General features: G+C 46.8%; 24 non-coding genes and 19 pseudogenes across 24 annotated transcripts in view; all 43 read right to left on the reverse strand.

Annotated features, from left to right (window-relative positions):
* LOC146228372 (5S ribosomal RNA) overlaps window positions 1-5 on the reverse strand; it is a 119-nt gene extending 114 nt beyond the window's left edge. The window contains exon 1 of the ribosomal RNA XR_014742598.1: window positions 1-5. This exon is cut by the window's left edge and continues 114 nt beyond it. This is a non-coding gene — a ribosomal RNA (5S ribosomal RNA).
* Window positions 6-191: 186 nt separating this feature from the next.
* LOC146228373 (5S ribosomal RNA) lies at window positions 192-310 on the reverse strand. Its single transcript, XR_014742599.1, has one exon. It is a non-coding gene; the product is annotated as a 5S ribosomal RNA (ribosomal RNA).
* A 168-nt stretch (window positions 311-478) lies between these two features.
* On the reverse strand, window positions 479-597 carry LOC146228374 (5S ribosomal RNA). Its single transcript, XR_014742600.1, has one exon. It is a non-coding gene; the product is annotated as a 5S ribosomal RNA (ribosomal RNA).
* A 178-nt stretch (window positions 598-775) lies between these two features.
* LOC146228375 (5S ribosomal RNA) lies at window positions 776-894 on the reverse strand. Its single transcript, XR_014746013.1, has one exon. It is a non-coding gene; the product is annotated as a 5S ribosomal RNA (ribosomal RNA).
* Window positions 895-1070: 176 nt separating this feature from the next.
* LOC146228376 (5S ribosomal RNA) lies at window positions 1071-1189 on the reverse strand (annotated as a pseudogene).
* A 168-nt stretch (window positions 1190-1357) lies between these two features.
* LOC146228377 (5S ribosomal RNA) lies at window positions 1358-1476 on the reverse strand. The gene has a single exon (XR_014742601.1). It is a non-coding gene; the product is annotated as a 5S ribosomal RNA (ribosomal RNA).
* Window positions 1477-1660: 184 nt separating this feature from the next.
* LOC146228378 (5S ribosomal RNA) lies at window positions 1661-1779 on the reverse strand. Its single transcript, XR_014742602.1, has one exon. It is a non-coding gene; the product is annotated as a 5S ribosomal RNA (ribosomal RNA).
* A 168-nt stretch (window positions 1780-1947) lies between these two features.
* On the reverse strand, window positions 1948-2066 carry LOC146228379 (5S ribosomal RNA). Its single transcript, XR_014742604.1, has one exon. It is a non-coding gene; the product is annotated as a 5S ribosomal RNA (ribosomal RNA).
* A 186-nt stretch (window positions 2067-2252) lies between these two features.
* LOC146228380 (5S ribosomal RNA) lies at window positions 2253-2371 on the reverse strand. Its single transcript, XR_014744588.1, has one exon. It is a non-coding gene; the product is annotated as a 5S ribosomal RNA (ribosomal RNA).
* A 174-nt stretch (window positions 2372-2545) lies between these two features.
* LOC146228381 (5S ribosomal RNA) lies at window positions 2546-2663 on the reverse strand (annotated as a pseudogene).
* Window positions 2664-2843: 180 nt separating this feature from the next.
* LOC146228382 (5S ribosomal RNA) lies at window positions 2844-2962 on the reverse strand. The gene has a single exon (XR_014745453.1). It is a non-coding gene; the product is annotated as a 5S ribosomal RNA (ribosomal RNA).
* A 172-nt stretch (window positions 2963-3134) lies between these two features.
* Window positions 3135-3253, reverse strand: LOC146228383 (5S ribosomal RNA). Its single transcript, XR_014745618.1, has one exon. It is a non-coding gene; the product is annotated as a 5S ribosomal RNA (ribosomal RNA).
* A 180-nt stretch (window positions 3254-3433) lies between these two features.
* LOC146228384 (5S ribosomal RNA) lies at window positions 3434-3552 on the reverse strand. Its single transcript, XR_014746035.1, has one exon. It is a non-coding gene; the product is annotated as a 5S ribosomal RNA (ribosomal RNA).
* A 166-nt stretch (window positions 3553-3718) lies between these two features.
* On the reverse strand, window positions 3719-3837 carry LOC146228385 (5S ribosomal RNA). Its single transcript, XR_014742605.1, has one exon. It is a non-coding gene; the product is annotated as a 5S ribosomal RNA (ribosomal RNA).
* A 174-nt stretch (window positions 3838-4011) lies between these two features.
* LOC146228386 (5S ribosomal RNA) lies at window positions 4012-4120 on the reverse strand (annotated as a pseudogene).
* A 190-nt stretch (window positions 4121-4310) lies between these two features.
* On the reverse strand, window positions 4311-4429 carry LOC146228387 (5S ribosomal RNA; annotated as a pseudogene).
* A 168-nt stretch (window positions 4430-4597) lies between these two features.
* Window positions 4598-4716, reverse strand: LOC146228388 (5S ribosomal RNA). Its single transcript, XR_014742606.1, has one exon. It is a non-coding gene; the product is annotated as a 5S ribosomal RNA (ribosomal RNA).
* Window positions 4717-4900: 184 nt separating this feature from the next.
* LOC146228389 (5S ribosomal RNA) lies at window positions 4901-5019 on the reverse strand (annotated as a pseudogene).
* A 156-nt stretch (window positions 5020-5175) lies between these two features.
* LOC146228390 (5S ribosomal RNA) lies at window positions 5176-5294 on the reverse strand. The gene has a single exon (XR_014742607.1). It is a non-coding gene; the product is annotated as a 5S ribosomal RNA (ribosomal RNA).
* A 210-nt stretch (window positions 5295-5504) lies between these two features.
* LOC146228391 (5S ribosomal RNA) lies at window positions 5505-5613 on the reverse strand (annotated as a pseudogene).
* A 168-nt stretch (window positions 5614-5781) lies between these two features.
* LOC146228392 (5S ribosomal RNA) lies at window positions 5782-5890 on the reverse strand (annotated as a pseudogene).
* A 168-nt stretch (window positions 5891-6058) lies between these two features.
* On the reverse strand, window positions 6059-6176 carry LOC146228393 (5S ribosomal RNA; annotated as a pseudogene).
* Window positions 6177-6350: 174 nt separating this feature from the next.
* Window positions 6351-6469, reverse strand: LOC146228394 (5S ribosomal RNA). The gene has a single exon (XR_014742608.1). It is a non-coding gene; the product is annotated as a 5S ribosomal RNA (ribosomal RNA).
* A 194-nt stretch (window positions 6470-6663) lies between these two features.
* On the reverse strand, window positions 6664-6772 carry LOC146228395 (5S ribosomal RNA; annotated as a pseudogene).
* A 168-nt stretch (window positions 6773-6940) lies between these two features.
* LOC146228396 (5S ribosomal RNA) lies at window positions 6941-7058 on the reverse strand (annotated as a pseudogene).
* A 178-nt stretch (window positions 7059-7236) lies between these two features.
* Window positions 7237-7355, reverse strand: LOC146228397 (5S ribosomal RNA). The gene has a single exon (XR_014745271.1). It is a non-coding gene; the product is annotated as a 5S ribosomal RNA (ribosomal RNA).
* A 176-nt stretch (window positions 7356-7531) lies between these two features.
* On the reverse strand, window positions 7532-7650 carry LOC146228398 (5S ribosomal RNA; annotated as a pseudogene).
* Window positions 7651-7834: 184 nt separating this feature from the next.
* LOC146228399 (5S ribosomal RNA) lies at window positions 7835-7953 on the reverse strand (annotated as a pseudogene).
* Window positions 7954-8109: 156 nt separating this feature from the next.
* On the reverse strand, window positions 8110-8228 carry LOC146228400 (5S ribosomal RNA). Its single transcript, XR_014742610.1, has one exon. It is a non-coding gene; the product is annotated as a 5S ribosomal RNA (ribosomal RNA).
* Window positions 8229-8430: 202 nt separating this feature from the next.
* Window positions 8431-8539, reverse strand: LOC146228401 (5S ribosomal RNA; annotated as a pseudogene).
* A 168-nt stretch (window positions 8540-8707) lies between these two features.
* LOC146228402 (5S ribosomal RNA) lies at window positions 8708-8816 on the reverse strand (annotated as a pseudogene).
* Window positions 8817-8984: 168 nt separating this feature from the next.
* LOC146228403 (5S ribosomal RNA) lies at window positions 8985-9102 on the reverse strand (annotated as a pseudogene).
* A 174-nt stretch (window positions 9103-9276) lies between these two features.
* Window positions 9277-9395, reverse strand: LOC146228404 (5S ribosomal RNA). Its single transcript, XR_014742611.1, has one exon. It is a non-coding gene; the product is annotated as a 5S ribosomal RNA (ribosomal RNA).
* A 196-nt stretch (window positions 9396-9591) lies between these two features.
* LOC146228405 (5S ribosomal RNA) lies at window positions 9592-9700 on the reverse strand (annotated as a pseudogene).
* A 168-nt stretch (window positions 9701-9868) lies between these two features.
* Window positions 9869-9986, reverse strand: LOC146228406 (5S ribosomal RNA; annotated as a pseudogene).
* A 178-nt stretch (window positions 9987-10164) lies between these two features.
* On the reverse strand, window positions 10165-10283 carry LOC146228407 (5S ribosomal RNA). The gene has a single exon (XR_014745272.1). It is a non-coding gene; the product is annotated as a 5S ribosomal RNA (ribosomal RNA).
* A 176-nt stretch (window positions 10284-10459) lies between these two features.
* On the reverse strand, window positions 10460-10578 carry LOC146228408 (5S ribosomal RNA; annotated as a pseudogene).
* Window positions 10579-10762: 184 nt separating this feature from the next.
* Window positions 10763-10881, reverse strand: LOC146228409 (5S ribosomal RNA). Its single transcript, XR_014742612.1, has one exon. It is a non-coding gene; the product is annotated as a 5S ribosomal RNA (ribosomal RNA).
* Window positions 10882-11053: 172 nt separating this feature from the next.
* Window positions 11054-11172, reverse strand: LOC146228410 (5S ribosomal RNA). Its single transcript, XR_014745619.1, has one exon. It is a non-coding gene; the product is annotated as a 5S ribosomal RNA (ribosomal RNA).
* Window positions 11173-11352: 180 nt separating this feature from the next.
* On the reverse strand, window positions 11353-11471 carry LOC146228411 (5S ribosomal RNA). Its single transcript, XR_014746214.1, has one exon. It is a non-coding gene; the product is annotated as a 5S ribosomal RNA (ribosomal RNA).
* A 170-nt stretch (window positions 11472-11641) lies between these two features.
* On the reverse strand, window positions 11642-11760 carry LOC146228412 (5S ribosomal RNA). The gene has a single exon (XR_014742821.1). It is a non-coding gene; the product is annotated as a 5S ribosomal RNA (ribosomal RNA).
* A 182-nt stretch (window positions 11761-11942) lies between these two features.
* LOC146228413 (5S ribosomal RNA) lies at window positions 11943-12061 on the reverse strand. The gene has a single exon (XR_014743281.1). It is a non-coding gene; the product is annotated as a 5S ribosomal RNA (ribosomal RNA).
* A 172-nt stretch (window positions 12062-12233) lies between these two features.
* LOC146228414 (5S ribosomal RNA) lies at window positions 12234-12352 on the reverse strand (annotated as a pseudogene).
* Window positions 12353-12500: the final 148 nt, after the last annotated feature.

Genomic DNA, 12500 nt, shown 5'->3' on the forward strand with positions numbered 1-12500 from the left:
TACGAAATAAGTTGACAACCATAGGCTACTTATCCATATACAGATTTAGCAATTGACAATGCAAGGTGGTCTCTCTCTCTCTCTCTCTCTCTCTCTCTCTCGTGTCAAAATGAAAACAGCTTCCAGCCCCTTTCATGAAGGACTACTTGTGCATATTGCAAGATTTCAGTTTCTAAGTGAATGAGCAAAAGAGCATACAGCACCTGGTATTCCCAGGCGGTCTCCCATCCAAGTACTAACCAGGCCCGACCCTGCTTAGCTTCCGAGATCAGACGAGATCGGGCGTTGCCAGGCTGGTATGGCCGTACGAAATAAGTTGACAACCATAGGCTACTTATCCATATACAGATTTAGCAATTGACAATGCAAGGTGGTCTCTCTCTCTCTCGTGTCAAAATGAAAACAGCTTCCAGCCCCTTTCATGAAGGACTACTTGTGCATATTGCAAGATTTCAGTTTCTAAGTGAATGAGCAAAAGAGCATACAGCACCTGGTATTCCCAGGCGGTCTCCCATCCAAGTACTAACCAGGCCCGACCCTGCTTAGCTTCCGAGATCAGACGAGATCGGGCGTTGCCAGGCTGGTATGGCCGTACGAAATAAGTTGACAACCATAGGCTACTTATCCATATACAGATTTAGCAATTGACAATGCAAGGTGGTCTCTCTCTCTCTCTCTCTCTCTCGTGTCAAAATGAAAACAGCTTCCAGCCCCTTTCATGAAGGACTACTTGTGCATATTGCAAGATGTCAGTTTCTAAGTGAATGAGCAAAAGAGCATACAGCACCTGGTATTCCAAGGCGGTCTCCCATCCAAGTACTAACCAGGCCCGACCCTGCTTAGCTTCCGAGATCAGACGAGATCGGGCGTTGCCAGGCTGGTATGGCCGTACGAAATAAGTTGACAACCATAGGCTACTTATCCATATACAGATTTGGCAATTGACAATGCAAGGTGGTCTCTCTCTCTCTCTCTCTCTCGTGTCAAAATGAAAACAGCTTCCAGCCCCTTTCATGAAGGACTACTTGTGCATATTGCAAGATTTCAGTTTCTAAGTGAATGAGCAAAAGAGCATACAGCACCTGGTATTCCCAGGCGGTCTCCCATCCAAGTACTAACCAGGCCCGACCCTGCTTAGCTTACGAGATCAGACGAGATCGGGCGTTGCCAGGCTGGTATGGCCGTACGAAATAAGTTGACAACCATAGGCTACTTATCCATATACAGATTTAGCAATTGACAATGCAAGGTGGTCTCTCTCTCTCTCGTGTCAAAATGAAAACAGCTTCCAGCCCCTTTCATGAAGGACTACTTGTGCATATTGCAAGATTTCAGTTTCTAAGTGAATGAGCAAAAGAGCATACAGCACCTGGTATTCCCAGGCGGTCTCCCATCCAAGTACTAACCAGGCCCGACCCTGCTTAGCTTCCGAGATCAGACGAGATCGGGCGTTGCCAGGCTGGTATGGCCGTACGAAATAAGTTGACAACCATAGGCTACTTATCCATATACAGATTTAGCAATTGACAATGCAAGGTGGTCTCTCTCTCTCTCTCTCTCTCTCTCTCTCGTGTCAAAATGAAAACAGCTTCCAGCCCCTTTCATGAAGGACTACTTGTGCATATTGCAAGATTTCAGTTTCTAAGTGAATGAGCAAAAGAGCATACAGCACCTGGTATTCCCAGGCGGTCTCCCATCCAAGTACTAACCAGGCCCGACCCTGCTTAGCTTCCGAGATCAGACGAGATCGGGCGTTGCCAGGCTGGTATGGCCGTACGAAATAAGTTGACAACCATAGGCTACTTATCCATATACAGATTTAGCAATTGACAATGCAAGGTGGTCTCTCTCTCTCTCGTGTCAAAATGAAAACAGCTTCCAGCCCCTTTCATGAAGGACTACTTGTGCATATTGCAAGATTTCAGTTTCTAAGTGAATGAGCAAAAGAGCATACAGCACCTGGTATTCCCAGGCGGTCTCCCATCCAAGTACTAACCAGGCCCGACCCTGCTTAGCTTCCGAGATCAGACGAGATCGGGCGTTGCCAGGCTGGTATGGCCGTACGAAATAAGTTGACAACCATAGGCTACTTATCCATATACAGATTTAGCAATTGACAATGCAAGGTGGTCTCTCTCTCTCTCTCTCTCTCTCTCTCTCTCGTGTCAAAATGAAAACAGCTTCCAGCCCCTTTCATGAAGGACTACTTGTGCATATTGCAAGATTTCAGTTTCTAAGTGAATGAGCAAAAGAGCATACAGCACCTGGTATTCCCAGGCGGTCTCCCATCCAAGTACTAACCAGGCCCGATCCTGCTTAGCTTCCGAGATCAGACGAGATCGGGCGTTGCCAGGCTGGTATGGCCGTACGAAATAAGTTGACAACCATAGGCTACTTATCCATATACAGATTTAGCAATTGACAATGCAAGGTGGTCTCTCTCTCTCTCTCTCTCGTGTCAAAATGAAAACAGCTTCCAGCCCCTTTCATGAAGGACTACTTGTGCATATTGCAAGATGTCAGTTTCTAAGTTAATGAGCAAAAGAGCATACAGCACCTGGTATTCCCAGGCGTCTCCCATCCAAGTACTAACAAGGCCCGACCCTGCTTATCTTCCGAGATCAGACGAGATCGGGTGTTGCCAGGCTGGTATGGCCGTACGAAATAAGTTGACAACCATAGGCTACTTATCCATATACAGATTTAGCAATTGACAATGCAAGGTGGTCTCTCTCTCTCTCTCTCTCTCTCTCGTGTCAAAATGAAAACAGCTTCCAGCCCCTTTCATGAAGGACTACTTGTGCATATTGCAAGATTTCAGTTTCTAAATTAATGAGCAAAAGAGCATACAGCACCTGGTATTCCCAGGCGGTCTCCCATCCAAGTACTAACCAGGCCCAACCCTGCTTAGCTTCCGAGATCAGACGAGATCAGGCGTTGCCAGGCTGGTATGGCCGTACGAAATAAGTTGACAACCATAGGCTACTTATCCATATACAGATTTAGCAATTGACAATGCAAGGTGGTCTCTCTCTCTCTCTCTCGTGTCAAAATGAAAACAGCTTCCAGCCCCTTTCATGAAGGACTACTTGTGCATATTGCAAGATTTCAGTTTCTAAGTGAATGAGCAAAAGAGCATACAGCACCTGGTATTCCCAGGCGGTCTCCCATCCAAGTACTAACCAGGCCCGACCCTGCTTAGCTTCCGAGATCAGACGAGATCAGGCGTTGCCAGGCTGGTATGGCCGTACGAAATAAGTTGACAACCATAGGCTACTTATCCATATACAGATTTAGCAATTGACAATGCAAGGTGGTCTCTCTCTCTCTCTCTCTCTCTCTCGTGTCAAAATGAAAACAGCTTCCAGCCCCTTTCATGAAGGACTACTTGTGCATATTGCAAGATTTCAGTTTCTAAGTTAATGAGCAAAAGAGCATACAGCACCTGGTATTCCCAGGCGGTCTCCCATCCAAGTACTAACAAGGCCCGACCCTGCTTATCTTCCGAGATCAGACGAGATCGGGTGTTGCCAGGCTGGTATGGCCGTACGAAATAAGTTGACAACCATAGGCTACTTATCCATATACAGATTTAGCAATTGACAATGCAAGGTGGTCTCTCTCTCTCGTGTCAAAATGAAAACAGCTTCCAGCCCCTTTCATGAAGGACTACTTGTGCATATTGCAAGATTTCAGTTTCTAAGTGAATGAGCAAAAGAGCATACAGCACCTGGTATTCCCAGGCGGTCTCCCATCCAAGTACTAACCAGGCCCGACCCTGCTTAGCTTCCGAGATCAGACGAGATCGGGCGTTGCCAGGCTGGTATGGCCGTACGAAATAAGTTGACAACCATAGGCTACTTATCCATATACAGATTTAGCAATTGACAATGCAAGGTGGTCTCTCTCTCTCTCTCTCTCGTGTCAAAATGAAAACAGCTTCCAGCCCCTTTCATGAAGGACTACTTGTGCATATTGCAAGATTTCAGTTTCTAAGTGAATGAGCAAAAGAGCATACAGCACCTGGTATTCCCAGGCGGTCTCCCATCCAAGTACTAACCAGGCCCGACCCTGCTTAGCTTCCGAGATCAGGCGTTGCCAGGCTGGTATGGCCGTACGAAATAAGTTGACAACCATAGGCTACTTATCCATATACAGATTTAGCAATTGACAATGCAAGGTAGTCTCTCTCTCTCTCTCTCTCTCTCTCTCTCTCTCTCGTGTCAAAATGAAAACAGCTTCCAGCCCCTTTCATGAAGGACTACTTGTGCATATTGCAAGATGTCAGTTTCTAAGTTAATGAGCAAAAGAGCATACAGCACCTGGTATTCCCAGGCGGTCTCCCATCCAAGTACTAACAAGGCCCGACCCTGCTTATCTTCCGAGATCAGACGAGATCGGGTGTTGCCAGGCTGGTATGGCCGTTCGAAATAAGTTGACAACCATAGGCTACTTATCCATATACAGATTTAGCAATTGACAATGCAAGGTGGTCTCTCTCTCTCTCGTGTCAAAATGAAAACAGCTTCCAGCCCCTTTCATGAAGGACTACTTGTGCATATTGCAAGATTTCAGTTTCTAAGTGAATGAGCAAAAGAGCATACAGCACCTGGTATTCCCAGGCGGTCTCCCATCCAAGTACTAACCAGGCCCGACCCTGCTTAGCTTCCGAGATCAGACGAGATCGGGCGTTGCCAGGCTGGTATGGCCGTACGAAATAAGTTGACAACCATAGGCTACTTATCCATATACAGATTTGGCAATTGACAATGCAAGGTGGTCTCTCTCTCTTTCTCTCTCTCTCTCTCTCGTGTCAAAATGAAAACAGCTTCCAGCCCCTTTCATGAAGGACTACTTGTGCATATTGCAAGATTTCAGTTTCTAAGTGAATGAGCAAAAGAGCATACAGCACCTGGTATTCCCAGGCGGTCTCCCATCCAAGTACTAACCAGGCCCGACCCTGCTTAGCTTACGAGATCAGACGAGATCGGGCGTTGCCAGGCTGGTATGGCCGTACGAAATAAGTTGACAACCATAGGCTACTTATCCATATACAGATTTGGCAATTGACAATGCAAGGTGGTCTCTCTCTCGTGTCAAAATGAAAACAGCTTCCAGCCCCTTTCATGAAGGACTACTTGTGCATATTGCAAGATTTCAGTTTCTAAGTGAATGAGCATACAGCACCTGGTATTCCCAGGCGGTCTCCCATCCAAGTACTAACCAGGCCCGACCCTGCTTAGCTTCCGAGATCAGACGAGATCGGGCGTTGCCAGGCTGGTATGGCCGTACGAAATAAGTTGACAACCATAGGCTACTTATCCATATACAGATTTGGCAATTGACAATGCAAGGTGGTCTCTCTCTCTCTCTCTCTCTCTCTCTCTCTCTCTCTCTCTCTCTCTCTCTCTCTCGTGTCAAAATGAAAACAGCTTCCAGCCCCTTTCATGAAGGACTACTTGTGCATATTGCAAGATTTCAGTTTCTAAGTGAATGAGCAAAAGAGCATACAGCACCTGGTATTCCCAGGCGGTCTCCCATCCAAGTACTAACCAGGCCCGACCCTGCTTAGCTTCCGAGATCGGGCGTTGCCAGGCTGGTATGGCCGTACGAAATAAGTTGACAACCATAGGCTACTTATCCATATACAGATTTAGCAATTGACAATGCAAGGTGGTCTCTCTCTCTCTCGTGTCAAAATGAAAACAGCTTCCAGCCCCTTTCATGAAGGACTACTTGTGCATATTGCAAGATTTCAGTTTCTAAGTGAATGAGCAAAAGAGCATACAGCACCTGGTATTCCCAGGCGGTCTCCCATCCAAGTACTAACCAGGCCCGACCCTGCTTAGCTTCCGAGATCGGGCGTTGCCAGGCTGGTATGGCCGTACGAAATAAGTTGACAACCATAGGCTACTTATCCATATACAGATTTAGCAATTGACAATGCAAGGTGGTCTCTCTCTCTCTCGTGTCAAAATGAAAACAGCTTCCAGCCCCTTTCATGAAGGACTACTTGTGCATATTGCAAGATTTCAGTTTCTAAGTGAATGAGCAAAAGAGCATACAGCACCTGGTATTCCCAGGCGGTCTCCCATCCAAGTACTAACCAGCCCGACCCTGCTTAGCTTCCGAGATCAGACGAGATCGGACGTTGCCAGGCTGGTATGGCCGTACGAAATAAGTTGACAACCATAGGCTACTTATCCATATACAGATTTAGCAATTGACAATGCAAGGTAGTCTCTCTCTCTCTCTCTCTCGTGTCAAAATGAAAACAGCTTCCAGCCCCTTTCATGAAGGACTACTTGTGCATATTGCAAGATGTCAGTTTCTAAGTGAATGAGCAAAAGAGCATACAGCACCTGGTATTCCCAGGCGGTCTCCCATCCAAGTACTAACCAGGCCCGACCCTGCTTAGCTTCCGAGATCAGACGAGATCGGGCGTTGCCAGGCTGGTATGGCCGTACGAAATAAGTTGACAACCATAGGCTACTTATCCATATACAGATTTGGCAATTGACAATGCAAGGTGGTCTCTCTCTCTCTCTCTCTCTCTCTCTCTCTCTCTCTCTCGTGTCAAAATGAAAACAGCTTCCAGCCCCTTTCATATAGGACTACTTGTGCATATTGCAAGATTTCAGTTTCTAAGTGAATGAGCAAAAGAGCATACAGCACCTGGTATTCCCAGGCGGTCTCCCATCCAAGTACTAACCAGGCCCGACCCTGCTTAGCTTCCGAGATCGGGCGTTGCCAGGCTGGTATGGCCGTACGAAATAAGTTGACAACCATAGGCTACTTATCCATATACAGATTTAGCAATTGACAATGCAAGGTGGTCTCTCTCTCTCTCGTGTCAAAATGAAAACAGCTTCCAGCCCCTTTCATGAAGGACTACTTGTGCATATTGCAAGATTTCAGTTTCTAAGTGAATGAGCAAAAGAGCATACAGCACCTGGTATTCCCAGGCGGTCTCCCATCCAAGTACTAACCAGCCCGACCCTGCTTAGCTTCCGAGATCAGACGAGATCGGACGTTGCCAGGCTGGTATGGCCGTACGAAATAAGTTGACAACCATAGGCTACTTATCCATATACAGATTTAGCAATTGACAATGCAAGGTAGTCTCTCTCTCTCTCTCTCTCTCTCGTGTCAAAATGAAAACAGCTTCCAGCCCCTTTCATGAAGGACTACTTGTGCATATTGCAAGATGTCAGTTTCTAAGTGAATGAGCAAAAGAGCATACAGCACCTGGTATTCCCAGGCGGTCTCCCATCCAAGTACTAACCAGGCCCGACCCTGCTTAGCTTCCGAGATCAGACGAGATCGGGCGTTGCCAGGCTGGTATGGCCGTACAAAATACGTTGACAACCATAGGCTACTTATCCATATACAGATTTAGCAATTGACAATGCAAGGTAGTCTCTCTCTCTCTCTCTCTCTCGTGTCAAAATGAAAACAGCTTCCAGCCCCTTTCATGAAGGACTACTTGTGCATATTGCAAGATGTCAGTTTCTAAGTGAATGAGCAAAAGAGCATACAGCACCTGGTATTCCCAGGCGGTCTCCCATCCAAGTACTAACCAGGCCCGACCCTGCTTAGCTTCCGAGATCAGACGAGATCGGGCTTTGCCAGGCTGGTATGGCCGTACTAAATAAGTTGACAACCATAGGCTACTTATCCATATACAGATTTAGCAATTGACAATGCAAGGTAGTCTCTCTCTCTCTCTCTCTCTCTCTCTCTCGTGTCAAAATGAAAACAGCTTCCAGCCCCTTTCATGAAGGACTACTTGTGCATATTGCAAGATGTCAGTTTCTAAGTGAATGAGCAAAAGAGCATACAGCACCTGGTATTCCCAGGCGGTCTCCCATCCAAGTACTAACCAGGCCCGACCCTGCTTAGCTTACGAGATCAGACGAGATCGGGCGTTGCCAGGCTGGTATGGCCGTACGAAATAAGTTGACAACCATAGGCTACTTATCCATATACAGATTTGGCAATTGACAATGCAAGGTGGTCTCTCTCTCGTGTCAAAATGAAAACAGCTTCCAGCCCCTTTCATGAAGGACTACTTGTGCATATTGCAAGATTTCAGTTTCTAAGTGAATGAGCATACAGCACCTGGTATTCCCAGGCGGTCTCCCATCCAAGTACTAACCAGGCCCGACCCTGCTTAGCTTCCGAGATCAGACGAGATCGGGCGTTGCCAGGCTGGTATGGCCGTACGAAATAAGTTGACAACCATAGGCTACTTATCCATATACAGATTTGGCAATTGACAATGCAAGGTGGTCTCTCTCTCTCTCTCTCTCTCTCTCTCTCTCTCTCTCTCTCTCTCTCGTGTCAAAATGAAAACAGCTTCCAGCCCCTTTCATGAAGGACTACTTGTGCATATTGCAAGATTTCAGTTTCTAAGTGAATGAGCAAAAGAGCATACAGCACCTGGTATTCCCAGGCGGTCTCCCATCCAAGTACTAACCAGGCCCGACCCTGCTTAGCTTCCGAGATCGGGCGTTGCCAGGCTGGTATGGCCGTACGAAATAAGTTGACAACCATAGGCTACTTATCCATATACAGATTTAGCAATTGACAATGCAAGGTGGTCTCTCTCTCTCTCGTGTCAAAATGAAAACAGCTTCCAGCCCCTTTCATGAAGGACTACTTGTGCATATTGCAAGATTTCAGTTTCTAAGTGAATGAGCAAAAGAGCATACAGCACCTGGTATTCCCAGGCGGTCTCCCATCCAAGTACTAACCAGGCCCGACCCTGCTTAGCTTCCGAGATCGGGCGTTGCCAGGCTGGTATGGCCGTACGAAATAAGTTGACAACCATAGGCTACTTATCCATATACAGATTTAGCAATTGACAATGCAAGGTGGTCTCTCTCTCTCTCGTGTCAAAATGAAAACAGCTTCCAGCCCCTTTCATGAAGGACTACTTGTGCATATTGCAAGATTTCAGTTTCTAAGTGAATGAGCAAAAGAGCATACAGCACCTGGTATTCCCAGGCGGTCTCCCATCCAAGTACTAACCAGCCCGACCCTGCTTAGCTTCCGAGATCAGACGAGATCGGACGTTGCCAGGCTGGTATGGCCGTACGAAATAAGTTGACAACCATAGGCTACTTATCCATATACAGATTTAGCAATTGACAATGCAAGGTAGTCTCTCTCTCTCTCTCTCTCGTGTCAAAATGAAAACAGCTTCCAGCCCCTTTCATGAAGGACTACTTGTGCATATTGCAAGATGTCAGTTTCTAAGTGAATGAGCAAAAGAGCATACAGCACCTGGTATTCCCAGGCGGTCTCCCATCCAAGTACTAACCAGGCCCGACCCTGCTTAGCTTCCGAGATCAGACGAGATCGGGCGTTGCCAGGCTGGTATGGCCGTACGAAATAAGTTGACAACCATAGGCTACTTATCCATATACAGATTTGGCAATTGACAATGCAAGGTGGTCTCTCTCTCTCTCTCTCTCTCTCTCTCTCTCTCTCTCTCTCGTGTCAAAATGAAAACAGCTTCCAGCCCCTTTCATATAGGACTACTTGTGCATATTGCAAGATTTCAGTTTCTAAGTGAATGAGCAAAAGAGCATACAGCACCTGGTATTCCCAGGCGGTCTCCCATCCAAGTACTAACCAGGCCCGACCCTGCTTAGCTTCCGAGATCGGGCGTTGCCAGGCTGGTATGGCCGTACGAAATAAGTTGACAACCATAGGCTACTTATCCATATACAGATTTAGCAATTGACAATGCAAGGTGGTCTCTCTCTCTCTCGTGTCAAAATGAAAACAGCTTCCAGCCCCTTTCATGAAGGACTACTTGTGCATATTGCAAGATTTCAGTTTCTAAGTGAATGAGCAAAAGAGCATACAGCACCTGGTATTCCCAGGCGGTCTCCCATCCAAGTACTAACCAGCCCGACCCTGCTTAGCTTCCGAGATCAGACGAGATCGGACGTTGCCAGGCTGGTATGGCCGTACGAAATAAGTTGACAACCATAGGCTACTTATCCATATACAGATTTAGCAATTGACAATGCAAGGTAGTCTCTCTCTCTCTCTCTCTCTCTCGTGTCAAAATGAAAACAGCTTCCAGCCCCTTTCATGAAGGACTACTTGTGCATATTGCAAGATGTCAGTTTCTAAGTGAATGAGCAAAAGAGCATACAGCACCTGGTATTCCCAGGCGGTCTCCCATCCAAGTACTAACCAGGCCCGACCCTGCTTAGCTTCCGAGATCAGACGAGATCGGGCGTTGCCAGGCTGGTATGGCCGTACAAAATACGTTGACAACCATAGGCTACTTATCCATATACAGATTTAGCAATTGACAATGCAAGGTAGTCTCTCTCTCTCTCTCTCTCTCGTGTCAAAATGAAAACAGCTTCCAGCCCCTTTCATGAAGGACTACTTGTGCATATTGCAAGATGTCAGTTTCTAAGTGAATGAGCAAAAGAGCATACAGCACCTGGTATTCCCAGGCGGTCTCCCATCCAAGTACTAACCAGGCCCGACCCTGCTTAGCTTCCGAGATCAGACGAGATCGGGCTTTGCCAGGCTGGTATGGCCGTACTAAATAAGTTGACAACCATAGGCTACTTATCCATATACAGATTTAGCAATTGACAATGCAAGGTAGTCTCTCTCTCTCTCTCTCTCTCTCTCTCTCGTGTCAAAATGAAAACAGCTTCCAGCCCCTTTCATGAAGGACTACTTGTGCATATTGCAAGATGTCAGTTTCTAAGTGAATGAGCAAAAGAGCATACAGCACCTGGTATTCCCAGGCGGTCTCCCATCCAAGTACTAACCAGGCCCGACCCTGCTTAGCTTCCGAGATCAGACGAGATCGGGCGTTGCCAGGCTGGTATGGCCGTACGAAATAAGTTGACAACCATAGGCTACTTATCCATATACAGATTTAGCAATTGACAATGCAAGGTGGTCTCTCTCTCTCTCTCTCGAGTCAAAATGAAAACAGCTTCCAGCCCCTTTCATGAAGGACTACTTGTGAATATTGCAAGATTTCAGTTTCTAAGTGAATGAGCAAAAGAGCATACAGCACCTGGTATTCCCAGGCGGTCTCCCATCCAAGTACTAACCAGGCCCGACCCTGCTTAGCTTCCGAGATCAGACGAGATCAGGCGTTGCCAGGCTGGTATGGCCGTACGAAATAAGTTGACAACCATAGGCTACTTATCCATATACAGATTTAGCAATTGACAATGCAAGGTGGTCTCTCTCTCTCTCTCTCTCTCTCTCGTGTCAAAATGAAAACAGCTTCCAGCCCCTTTCATGAAGGACTACTTGTGCATATTGCAAGATTTCAGTTTCTTAGTGAATGAGCAAAAGAGCATACAGCACCTGGTATACCCAGGCGGTCTCCCATCCAAGTACTAACCAGGCCCGACCCTGCTTAGCTTCCGAGATCAGACGAGATCGGGCGTTGCCAGGCTGGTATGGCCGTACGAAATAAGTTGACAACCATAGACTACTTATCCATATACAGATTTAGCAATTGACAATGCAAGGTGGTCTCTCTCTCTCTCTCGTGTCAAAATGAAAACAGCTTCCAGCCCCTTTCATGAAGGACTACTTGTGCATATTGCAAGATTTCAGTTTCTAAGTGAATGAGCAAAAGAGCATACGGCACCTGGTATTCCCAGGCGGTCTCCCATCCAAGTACTAACCAGGCCCGACCCTGCTTAGCTTCCGAGATCAGACGAGATCGGGCGTTGCCAGGCTGGTATGGCCGTACGAAATAAGTTGACAACCATAGGCTACTTATCCATATACAGATTTAGCAATTGACAATGCAAGGTAGTCTCTCTCTCTCTCTCTCTCTCTCTCTCGTGTCAAAATGAAAACAGCTTCCAGCCCCTTTCATGAAGGACTACTTGTGCATATTGCAAGATTTCAGTTTCTAAGTGAATGAGCAAAAGAGCATACAGCACCTGGTATTCCCAGGCGGTCTCCCATCCAAGTACTAACCAGGCCCAACCCTGCTTAGCTTCCGAGATCAGACGAGATCGGGCGTTGCCAGGCTGGTATGGCCGTACGAAATAAGTTGACAACCATAGGCTACTTATCCATATACAGATTTAGCAATTGACAATGCAAGGTGGTCTCTCTCTCTCTCTCTCTCCCTCTCGTGTCAAAATGAAAACAGCTTCCAGCCCCTTTCATGAAGGACTACTTGTGCATATTGCAAGATTTCAGTTTCTAAGTGAATGAGCATACAGCACCTGGTATTCCCAGGCGGTCTCCCATCCAAGTACTAACCAGGCCCAACCCTGCTTAGCTTCCGAGATCAGACGAGATCGGGCTTTGCCAGGCTGGTATGGCCGTACTAAATAAGTTGACAACCATAGGCTACTTATCCATATACAGATTTAGCAATTGACAATGCAAGGTAGTCTCTCTCTCTCTCTCTCTCTCTCTCTCTCGTGTCAAAATGAAAACAGCTTCCAGCCCCTTTCATGAAGGACTACTTGTGCATA

The sequence above is a fragment of the Hypomesus nipponensis genome, chromosome 24 (assembly GCF_054491055.1).
Source record: "Hypomesus nipponensis isolate SF chromosome 24, ASM5449105v1, whole genome shotgun sequence".
NCBI classification, from domain to species: domain Eukaryota; kingdom Metazoa; phylum Chordata; class Actinopteri; order Osmeriformes; family Osmeridae; genus Hypomesus; species Hypomesus nipponensis.